This window comes from Borostomias antarcticus, assembly GCF_949987555.1.
Source record: "Borostomias antarcticus genome assembly, chromosome: 6".
Lineage (NCBI taxonomy): Eukaryota > Metazoa > Chordata > Actinopteri > Stomiiformes > Stomiidae > Borostomias > Borostomias antarcticus.
The window spans coordinates 21,425,346-21,437,348 of record NC_140239.1 but is presented as its reverse complement, the minus strand read 5'-3'; positions in this window follow the sequence as shown (position 1 = coordinate 21,437,348).

Genomic DNA, 12,003 nt, shown 5'->3' with positions numbered 1-12,003 from the left:
GTTAGTTAGCCATGACACAGCAGCTACAACATAAACTGTGAATGTACATTTCCACAGGTGAACTGTTCTTTACTGCCAAGTGCCATCTTAACTTCCTGGCCAAACGGAGTGATGTGTAAAGTAATCTAAGAAAAGGTTGGCCAGAACATCAAATCAAAAGCCAATATAACCTCTCGCCAGGGATAGCTACAGATGTAAACTAGCCTTTTGGCTGATAAAAAAAACATTGCTTTGCTTAAAGACTCCCTCGCCACAAAAAAATTAAAGAGGGGGAAAAAACAGGAAAGGGATGGAAGTGGGAGTCATTCTTGTCATTTTTCCGGGATTGGGACGGGACATTACTATTTTTTTACTTTGTCGTGTGATTGGGACGGGACAGTATTTTTTTTGCGGGAGTGAGACTGGAGGGGAGTGAAAATCCACTCCCGTGTCACCCTCTAATGCTTATCCATATATTCACACCTCCTCTAGAACACACTGAGCTCATGTTGGGAGATTTGCACCACATTGCGAGCTAGAAAACAGTCGGACAGTCGGTCAGACAACAGCCTGTCAGCCAGCCAGTTAGTCAACCTCTCCAGACCTCCTCTCCAATCAGGATCTTTGATATGAGCTGTAATGTGACACCAGGCGCAGAGAGAGTTAAAGCTGTCAGTTCTTCTTAGTCAGATAGGGGCTTATGCAATACCAGTGTAAGTCTTAAGTCATTCAGCCGTTTAATCCTAGAATCTAACCTAAATTTGATAAAAACATCTCTTTTTCCGCTCTCTCTCTCTTTTTCTATTTCTTCCCCTCTCTTTCTTTTTCACTCCCTCTGTTTCCCCCCTCTCGCCCTTTATTCCACTGGTTCATAAAAGAAAGCTGTTGATCTTCTGGGAGCAAATTCATAAGACATCCTCACACACCAAAATAGAAATGCTTGTCAACATGTCAAACTTTGGAAAGGAAATTGCACAAAAAAACAAACCACTTATTTTTCCACATGCCGCTCTTGGCCCGTGTGTGTGGGGGGGGGGGGCTGGTGCAGTTCAACAGTGAGGGTGAAAAGCAAGCCATTCACTTAATGAGGCTCTGTCAGGCATTGCTATGATGTGGCTCATTCAGGCATTGCTACACGATCCCTCATTCATTCTAATCTAACCTTGCTGCCAAGCCCCACTCAACTGTCATTGGCCGGGTTTCCCGAACGAGTTAAGAAGCACTTAACTCCAAAGTACTTCTTAACTCCCATACAAAGGGTTACTTAAGAAGGGTTCCTTAAGAAGGTTCTTTATCGGGAAACCCCTCCATTATCTTCACTTAACTGTGACTTCTGGCTATGTGACTGTGTGTGTGTGTGCGTGTGTGTGCGTGAGTGTGTTTGTGTGTGTTTCTGTGTGTGTGTGGGGGGGGGGGGGGGCTAGCACATGTATCATATATCACTCTCACCACCTGTAAGGCAGACTTATTATTAGAGGCTTGTCAGAGCTGGTAAAGCGCAGGGAGCAGTAGGAGATGCAGGGACTCCCGGGTCCTGTTTTCTACTCTCTAATTACCTCCCACACCAGTCATTATAGACCACTCTCTCTCTTTGGCTCTGTCTCTCCTCCCCTCTCTTTCTCTCTCTTTCTCTCTCCCCCTTAACCTATCGCTCCCTTTCTCTTTCCTCTTCATCTAATCTTACCTCTCCCATCCTTCCTCTCACTTCCTCCCACTCATCTCTCTTTCTCTCCCCTCCCACCAGCTCACATTCTCCAGTCATTATTTTCATCTGCACCAAGTGAAAAAGCTGACTGACGTCTTTTTTTAATGACATTTTTCTGTGAAAAATCCCAGCGGCATGGCAAGTCATAATGCAGCTGAACAACAAGCCTGTAGCTCAATAATGACCATGGGGCCAGCCTACAATAGGAAAAACCTTTTACTGACTGACTCACTGACACCATTGTTAAAACATGCATGCAAAAATTACGCAAGTTACGCAAACACTGCTCCATTAATTCTTTCAATTTGGTTTCAATAACATTAGCTACGTTTTGCTAATCACAATCTATTAGCTTGTTGATGCACATGTTTTACCCCAAAAATTATAACAAGTAACTTTGGATAGAAAAAAATATCTGTTTCCAAGGCATTATTTTTTCCTTTCTGAATAGCGTATGTTTGTATTTGGACACATTCCTAATAGCTATGATAGATAATGGCGTTCCTTCTCATGACATCGTGTAGGGATAACATGTCAAATAAGGTTAGCTGTTGTTTGCTAGCTAGCTAGCTTGCTATCTTAGAGATTAGCTCTCACTCTGAGCTAGCCTCCTTGCATACTCGCAAAACACGGCCAGCCATTCACCTCCATTCGTTTTTTGAACCATGATACGCAAAAACTACCTGACTGATTTTCATGAAACTCGGTGGAGGGATGTAGCATGGGGTGTAGCATGGGACAACTTACCACCCCGGAGTGGATATGAATCACGGATGGGTCCACTGGCACAGACTGGCCAATCCATTTTTTGGACTATGTTTACGCAAAAACTACCAAACTGATTTTTATGAAACTCGGTGGACGGGTGTATCATGGGCCACCTTCAAAACTATTACATTTTGGAGCAGATCTGAATCACGGGAAATTCTTGAAGGACAATAAAACTTAGAACGAAGCCAGTTCCTGGTGTGGGGGTGCCTGGCTGTGACCTAAGAGGGGCGCCACAGAGCCAGCCAAATACAGCGACCCATTCACCTCCAGTCATTTTTACCTCCGCCCCAGCAGCAGCGCAGGAGAAAGAGAGAGTCCACACAGAGAGAGAGAGAAAGAGAGAGAGAGAGAAAGAGAGAGAGAGGGATAGAGAGAGAGCAAGCACCAGGTGAGAAAGTGGACAAGTAGTCAAGACATCGTACTGTAGTAAGGAAGCTTCTGTTTTGCTCACATTCTAATCATTGCAGTGGCCTCCACAATGATTTAACATAACTAAGCAGTGTATTGATATACTGATATCAAACGTGGAACCTCCTCTTTTCTTTACATCACAAATACTTTGCTTTATTTATTATCAGATTTATGTCTTTTTCTAGTTTCTAGAATATTTGTGTGATTGTTAATGCAAAGGTGGAGACATGCAGTTGTGTGCAATACTAATGTGTGCAAATCAGTTCTAGGGGCTGAGTACCCCTAAAGGTTTGATACTAGAATCACCCCTACTTCTACACCTCCATCATCGAGTCCATCCTCACCTCCTCTATCACCATCGGGTACTCCGCTGCTACAGCCAAGGACAGGGCCAAACTGCAGCGCGTCATCCGATCCACCGAGAAGGTGATTGGCTGCAACCTGCCCTCTCTCCTGGTTCTGCACAACTCCAGGACCCTGAAACGGGCCAGGAAAATTGCGGCCGACCATAATCTGTTTGTGCCACTCCCCTCAGGCAGGAGGCTGCAGTCCATCAGGACCACGTCTGCTCGTCATAGAGGCAGCTTCTTCCCCACAGCCTCTTTAACAAGGCTTGTGTCTCCCCTTCCCCGCCCCACCACGGACCCCACCACTATTGAGAGACACCGTTGATAGACACTTGCACAAGACCTGAATGTACTATATAGAATGCACCGCACTCACATATCACGCTGCACACACATATACACATACACACACTTGCACATGATGTGAATGTACCGTATAGGACGCACCGCATTCACATATCACGGCACACACACATACGGAATACACATGCACACACTCACATACACATTACACTCTGCATACTCACTCTATACTGTATACACTGCACTGCCTTTTGTATATTGTTATTTTTATTAGCTTATCATTTTTTGCACTAGTATTTTGTACTTGCTCTTTGCACTGTCCTGTGTTTGCACTGTCCTGTCTCTGTCCAATGTTGTCTCCATGTTACTGTATTCACCACGACTGAAAGCAAATCCCTAGTACATTGAAAACCTGTATGGCAATAAACAAATTCAGATTCAGATTCTAATTCTGAGATTCCTCTGCAATTGTGTCTGAGCTCATCTGTCTGCATGAACACTGCATTTAAGTATATTTCAACTGTGGGCAGAGCTCTAGTCCATAATGACTTTAAGTTCTAGCTTGTATAAAAACCTGCTAACTCTCAGAGACGCTCCCTCTCATTAGCTATAATCTCCCTTCTCTTCAGGTGCAACTCAGAGTCAATATTGGTGCTCAATGTGTATTGATTAGGAGATTGTTTCAGCCCTTGTTGGACGGTCTGAAATATTCTGTTTACTGTTTCCCTGGCAGTCAGTGTTGTTTGGACCAGAGCCACATGGCAGACTCTTGTCTCCCAGGATGGCTGAATCATTAACTAACCCTAACCCGAGCATTCACTGGATCATTAACTAACCCTAGCATTCATTGGATCATTAACTAACCCTGTCATTCACTTGAACCACTGAGAAAACTAGTCAAATAAGTGAACAAACCTCAACGTGGACAAACCTCACAACACAAACCAACAGACTGAGAGAGACAATGACAGAGACAGACTGAGAGAGACTGACTGAGAAAGACAGACTGAGAGAGGGGGACTGACAAAGATAGACTGAGACATCTCTCTGGCCAACTGCACACATATGCTTTGTGGTTATTTGTGGCTTATTTTTGCTATGTGTGGTGTATATAAGTGCAATATACTTGTGGTTATCTATGGAGTCATGTTTGTTTGCGTTGATTGATTCTCATCTCTTTAAACTCCTCAAGTCAAGTTCCTGTTGGTGGCTTGTGTTCCCAAGTACATCACAATCCCATTTACAACATGTTTTATGTTGTTTTGAATATTTAATCATTTTGTGTGGGAATAAAGTGCTTAATTATTGATGTCTCAGTCAGTAGGAGAGAGAACTAACCAGGAGCTCAAACCAAAGATTTAATTTGAGTTAAGTCTTAACTCCTTTATCACACATTAGAGTCTGTAAACATCAACCCCCAAAAATACCCCTGTCAAGTGATTTTAGTGAAAGGAATAACTCTTTAAATAACACACATTTCCAATACTTAAAGTGTGTGTCTGTGAAGGTTTGCGTCAAACGTTGTTTCCCACTGCAGCTAATCTTGTTTCTAGCTGTCCTGTTTATGTGTTGTGTTCTCTTGCATTATGTAGCCCTGTTTAATCAGTAATGAGACGTTGAGGCCAGCGTGAGGCTGTGAGCTTCAAATCAATATGACAAGCAAGATGCTGCCGCTGAGGGTCAGGGAGAAGGTTTGGCACTGAAAGAGAGCAGCCATCTGCGTCCTCAGTCCTCAAGCTAGCTCTGAAACCTAGAGGTCTGGTGGAATTACAAGTTGCTGCACTTTAACATCTTAGTGAACTGAGTTTACTGTCTGGCTTGTTGAGTAGGAAAATAATTGTTCAGTTTTTCTATCAGTATTACTGTAGACTATGGTGACACTATCTAAAGACATGCTTCTGTGACAACCTTGAAACCCTTGGATTCTGTCTACCACTCAGCCCTAAGATTTATACAGGTGATAGATATGACACTCACCACTGTGTTCTTTATCATAAAGTGGGCTAGCCATCTCTTTCTCTAAGGCGTAACTATCACAGGTATTTGTTTATTTTCAAAGCCATTATTGGTAAACTTCCACCTTATATCTCGTCTCTGTTGGACTGGAGCCTTGGCACCTACCAGACCCGTTCTAATGATCGGCTTGTTCTCAGGCTTCCTCAAGTGCATTCTGAACTTGGAAGGGCTGCTTTTTTCCATGATGCTCCTTATACATGAATACCTTACAACAGACTCTAAAGCTTTAGGTCCTTCCTTCAGTCACAGAGTTTAAGTCCATGGCTCTAGACCTATGTACTTCAAATTGTAACTGTTTTAATTATTATTATTATTATTATTATTATTACTGTACATTGCATTTGTTTCGTTGATTTGATTTGGGTTTCTGTGTAAATTCATCATCACTGTAAATGAGGGACACCTCAATGCTTCACGAGTATAAATAAAGGTTTGAAATGAATTGAAAATGTCTCAAGTTCAGAGCACACACGTTGCACCCAACATTCAACCTTTAATCTAACAGCTCATTCAAGACAGGTAATTCAACTTTATTACTGATTCAGTTATTAAAACCAACCCTCTAGGGGCATGTTCTGAGAATTATATAGACTACATAAACAAGGAAGGAGCAGGAGTCAATTGAGTTAGAGGATACAGAATGTTTTAATGGTACATGTGTTTAGGAGTTTTCTGGCTGCTCCCTCACTCCTGTCACACACTCCTGTCAAACACACCTGTCACACACTCCTGTCACAGCCATCTGACTGGGAGGGGGAGGGTGACAGGATATTAGACAACAACAGAGTGTATTACTCTGTAGTTCCAGTGTGCATCATGTCACATCACTAGTTATCACTATCATGTATAAACTATCATGGAGAAGAGTACCCATACTTCTAAAACGTGGTTCTTGACTGCAGACTGGGGCAATCTAGCTCAGAGAAGAAGGCCTCAGCAGTGTTCTAGGTCTAGAACAGCAAACATCACTCTACAAACCTTTCAGAGTCCTGGCTGTACTTTCACTTCACTTTCACTTCGTTTGTGCAAGTTGCTTTGTTGTGTTGGACAGTAAGATCTGCGGCTAACATCTGCTGCACCTAAACAGCAAGGTTAAACAAGCAGCCACTGGCACTGCCGGAGACGCCTGAGAGAAACATACTCCATGGGAGTCGCCAACCATAAGTAAGGGTTTCCATGGTAACGGCGCAGAAAAAATGTAATGCAGCGGCAGCATCTTGTGGAGCGGAAAGAAACCACAGCATACAGTACTATAGTATTAATTGTATTGTGTGTGTGTGTGTGTATGTGTGTGTGTGTGTGTGTTTGTGTGTGTGTGTTTACCATGTATCTGTGGGAAGAGGCTGGGTAGTGGGTTAGGGTTAGGGTGGGTAATTACTCGGTAATGGGTACATTGCATGTTGGGGATAACAGTCTCTTTTGTTCTCCTGAACAGAGATGCTCCTTTCCTCTACACTCACGCACCCTTTACTGTGAGACAACTCTACATTCTGGAGATTAGATGTGTGTCTGTGTAGCCCCTGTCAGGACAGATCCAGGAACAGTGGTTTTGTATATGTTACAGGCCCCAGGGGTGGGGCCAACGTACCCAGATAAAATGCCTGTAATGACAGGAAATAATGAGTCGGGACGACAGTGTTGTTGCTCCGTCAATGCCTTACAAAGGAATCCACATTTATTAAAGATCTCATCAAGTGCAAAAGTCAGTCTTTGGTCCTCCCAATTATTCTTATACAAAATATCAATAAACAGTCATCACCATCATCAGTACATTAACCTACTGTATCAAAATATTATGTTTGATATGTTCTATGCTATGTCTAAATTGATATCCTATACTATCTCATTGTATCTTGTATACAAACTAGTTCACTCTGTCTAAATACCTTATGCTATGTCTAAATTGATATCCTATACTATCTCATTGCACCTTGTACGTGGACATATCCTGTGAGATACATTCATCACATTTACATTCACACATACATTCATCATTTACCCACTGTGGTGGTAATAGACTTGACCAGATTACTTAAACCGCTATCTAATTACTATGTACCTTAACAACAACATTACTGGACCTAACCATAACATCTCTATCCTAACAGGCTAACCAAAGGGGTTTTAATCCTAATATTAATGAACAAACTTTTCATTATGTTTCTCATGAATCATAGAACTAGAACATTCATAGACATAGATTCAGACATACAATAGCATCTTTAATTGCCAGGAGCCTTCTGGTAGAAAATACTAACTACAGGAGCTAGCAAAATCACATTGTCCACAGCGCCCATTCAGACGAGGGGTAGCTAGTTAACGTGGTCTCCAAAAGCTATCTATCAGTTCAGCCATTCCGAAAATCACTATTCACTCAGACAAACTTAAATAACCATGTTATAATGGTGTTTAGATACATTTATAGTGCTTGTGTACACTGCTCACCTGTAAGGACAGGAAATAATGAGTCGGGACGACAAAGTGTTGTTGCTCCGTCAATGCCTTACAAAGGAATGAGCGGGAGAGGATGTCAACGAAAGTATAACGTGAGTTGCGTGCTGACAGGAAATGCACCTAGTCTCACAGCGCCACACCTGGGCACAACCAGCACCAATGAATCCAAATACTCTTGGCTGACTAGCAATTGTTTATCAAAAGAGAAGAAAACTTATAAATACATAAATGTGACCACACTTATAATGGGCGTCACATATAACCAGACACAATAGTGCATGACACATGCTCACCTACATGTAATAATAATAATAATAATAATAATAATTGTCTTAATTCTAAAGTTCGAAAGCGAAAGTTCTTTTTTAAAAAAAATTGTCTTGGCCGGGATTTAAACTTGTCGGAACGTGACTCTGCATCCTAACCACTCGGCCACCGGGCAGTACAGTAAACAGAGCAGAATATGTAAAGAGGAAGTGGGCAGCCAAGTTATGTTTTAGTTTGTTTATCCACCCAGTGGTTTTGATCCGCTTTAAAATGTAATGGGTTCTAATTTGGCCCATGCTGCACCCCTCCACCGAGTTTCGTGAAAATCGGTCTGGTAGTTTTTGTGTAATCCTGCTAATTAAAAAACAAACAAACACATGCGCCTGAAAATATAAGCTCTCGCCCGGCCATTGCCGGGCAGAGCCAATAATAACTAGAGATGGTGATCGGAGAGCACAGACCTCCACCCATAAATGCATTTCGTGGCTCTGTGCGCACGCCCGTGCATGTGAGCAGGACATTTTTTGTATTGCTAAATTCGCTGGGCCAAGAGCTTTGTGCCAGTCCAAAACACGTGTCTCTGTGACCTTCCCACGTCAAGATATGACCACTTCAATCCCCCTATTGACAATGAATGGATCGCTCCAGAGCCAAAAGTCCCAAAAATGAATGGAGGTGAATGGGTGGCCATGTTTGGGCGGCTCTGCGGCACCCCGGCAGGGGGTGGTCCAGTGCACCCCAGGCTCTCCCACGCACCGCAACCGTCTCAGTACAGTAACTGTGAATTCACCTCCTCTGTAAAGTGTATTGAGACATGATTGTTTTTTTTTTATTTTTTTTATTTTACATTTTCTCAAAATAAAACAAAACATACAAGAACAATGACAAACATACAACACATTATACCCTAGTACTTGGGCAGGCAAAGTCCAAGACTTGTATAAGTAGTTCATGGAGTCCATATAAATAGTCCATATGAGTAACAGTCCATATGAGTAGTCTATGAAAATTATTCAGTAGGGTCTATGGGAAGAATGAAAGTAAAAATCAGGACTAGAATTTAAGTGATTACAACACAGAAAAACATACACAAAACAGCAAGACAGAACAACAAATACATACACAACAGAGCAGGACAAAACAACCACAAGAATCACTTATAGGTGGGGAGCTTTCAGCCGGTCTGACCAATGTATGAGACCTATTATGCAATTTAGCAGCAAAAAAACAAAAAACAAATGCAAAACAAAAAAACAACATGGGTTATACATCCAGATGTATAATCAGTGTACATTTAGTCTTTCCCTAGCAGACTCAAAAAGGGTTTCCATATTTGAAAAAAGTGTTCTTGTGATGTTCCCTTATTATTACGAATCTGTTCCATTTTAGCAATGGGAAGCATTTCATTGAGCCATCTATTGAAACATGGGGGCAAGGAAGACTTCCAGTTCAATAATAATATTTTTTTAGCTGCAACCATGCCTGCCCTAAGAACTTGCCCCTGGTGGGAGGGAAGGGCCGCTACACTGTCAGAGCATCCAAACACCGCCAGCCTACAGTCTGGAGGGACGTTCCATTGAAGTTCTTTGGAAAACCAATTAAATACAGTATGTCACTCCAGAAGCTACCCAGCATTGGACAGTGCCAGAAAATGTGCGAGAGTGACCCTTCAGCAGTACTGCACCTGTCGCACATGGGAGAAATTGATTGATACATCTTGTGCAGTTTAACTTTAGAGTAGTGTAATCTGTGCAAAACATTGAATTGAATTAGCCTATATCTAGAGTTGATAGAATAGCTCTGTATGGTGGCCAAACTATCTTCCCATAGTTCCTCTGATATTGGAACTCCCAATTCTCCTGCCAAAACGTCCCTGAGATGACTAGTATCTGCTGGAACTGTAAAAATGTTAACAAACTGGGAGATGAGATGTTTGGAGTTTGGTTCTGTAAGAAGTAGGTTGTAGAATATGTGGCTCTTGGGTTTGGTTGTAAATTAAGGGATGCACTCTTGTATGAAATGCCGAACTTGAAGGTAACAAAAAAAGTGTGACTGGGGAAGATTATATTTAGTTTGGAGTTGAAGGAATGAGGCAAATTTCTTATCTAAATAGAAATTGCAAATACAGCGGAGTCCCTTCTCCCTCCAGTCCAGAAACACTCCATCAGATAGTGCTGTTTTGAACAAATTTGAGACATGATTAAATGCACGAAACGCCGTACTAGATATGGTCCTGGCTTACTTGCCAGAGTGAGCTGGACTGTAAAGGTGAGTGACCATCAGACAGCCTGTATCTGCTGGCTCCTAACAGACAGACCCACACATCTGTCCCTACACCATCTGTTCACCCGCACAGCATTAGCCCAGAGAGACATGCACACATGACAGGAATATACTGTTGGTCTGGTTTGGATGTTTGCTCCCAATACAAGTGATTTCAACATGTTTAAAAGTACTCTAAAATGTAAACAAAACAGATATGCTGTATGGAAAAGCCATATACTGTATAAGCACACAATCCCCTACTTCAGACTTTTATCTCTCCTCTCTCTCCTCCTCTCTGTCCTTTCTCTCTCCCTTACTCTTTCTCCCCTACCCCTCCTCTCTGTTTCTCTTTCCCTCCTTTTCTTCCATTCTTCCTCTCTCTCCCTCCATCCCTCCCTCCCAGGCTCCCTAGCTTATATTATGATGTGGTTGCTAGCACAGCTGCACAGTGAAAGGTGAGGCAGGTTAGTGTCAGTTTCACAGTGTTTGATTTCTCTCGCGGAGAACCCATTACCCAGAAGTCTTTGCTGCCTCAGCAACCGGTCTGGAATGTGGCGTCAGAACGCTGACTGGGATATAAGCTTATTCAGCTGTGACAATCCCATGAGGAATTCCTCCCTCACAGGTGGAATTAGGAGTTCACCCACACTTAGAGTGAAGAGTAAAGTCACCAGCTTCTTCTCTTTGAAGCTGTGCCAGCTCCATCTCACACTCTCTCACTTGAAGAGAATTGGCTGGAGCAAAGGACTTATTAATAATTTTGCAGTTGGTATTAAAGACTGAATAGACCCACTCTGAAATGTACATAAACAGACATAGAAGGCATGCTGTTGCTGATGAAAGCTTTCTCTCCACATACACACATGCACAATGGCTTTTATTACTATGCCTGATCAAGATCACATATACTGTAGCATGACATCAGGTACAATAGGTTCTAGACTAAGAAAGTATAAATGTTGTAGTTACAAAATTATTTTTATAAATGTCTGAGTAATTGCTGTGCTTTTTGGATTGCAGATACTTCATGTAGTAGAAACGATGACATTCTGGTTTTCATGATGCTAAAAACACATTTCTATAATACCTAGCAATATGTTAAAAGCAAAGAAGCCAATTCTAAACTGATAAGCATGAAGAGATGTTTACATGTCTTGAATTGCTATGAAGGCGTGGGTACAGGTGTGGGTTCCAGGCTCACAGTATAATATTCCTGAACGCGACTGTACTTCTGTAATAGCAGGTTTGACACAGGTGCTAATTAGGACCATTATTTCTAGTCTTCAGGAGCCTCTGTCATTTTCCTGTTCATGTCATTGGTTTTGGGGTCGATGGAGAGTTTAACTGTCTTAATTACCCCAAACTTATGGTAAGCTATTACACCCACTCAGATCCTATGCCAATGTTTTTCTTTCTGTCCTCTCTTTGTGTCTCTTCCACTTTATCTCTGTTCCTGTGTCTGTGGATCGTAGCTGGACTGTAATT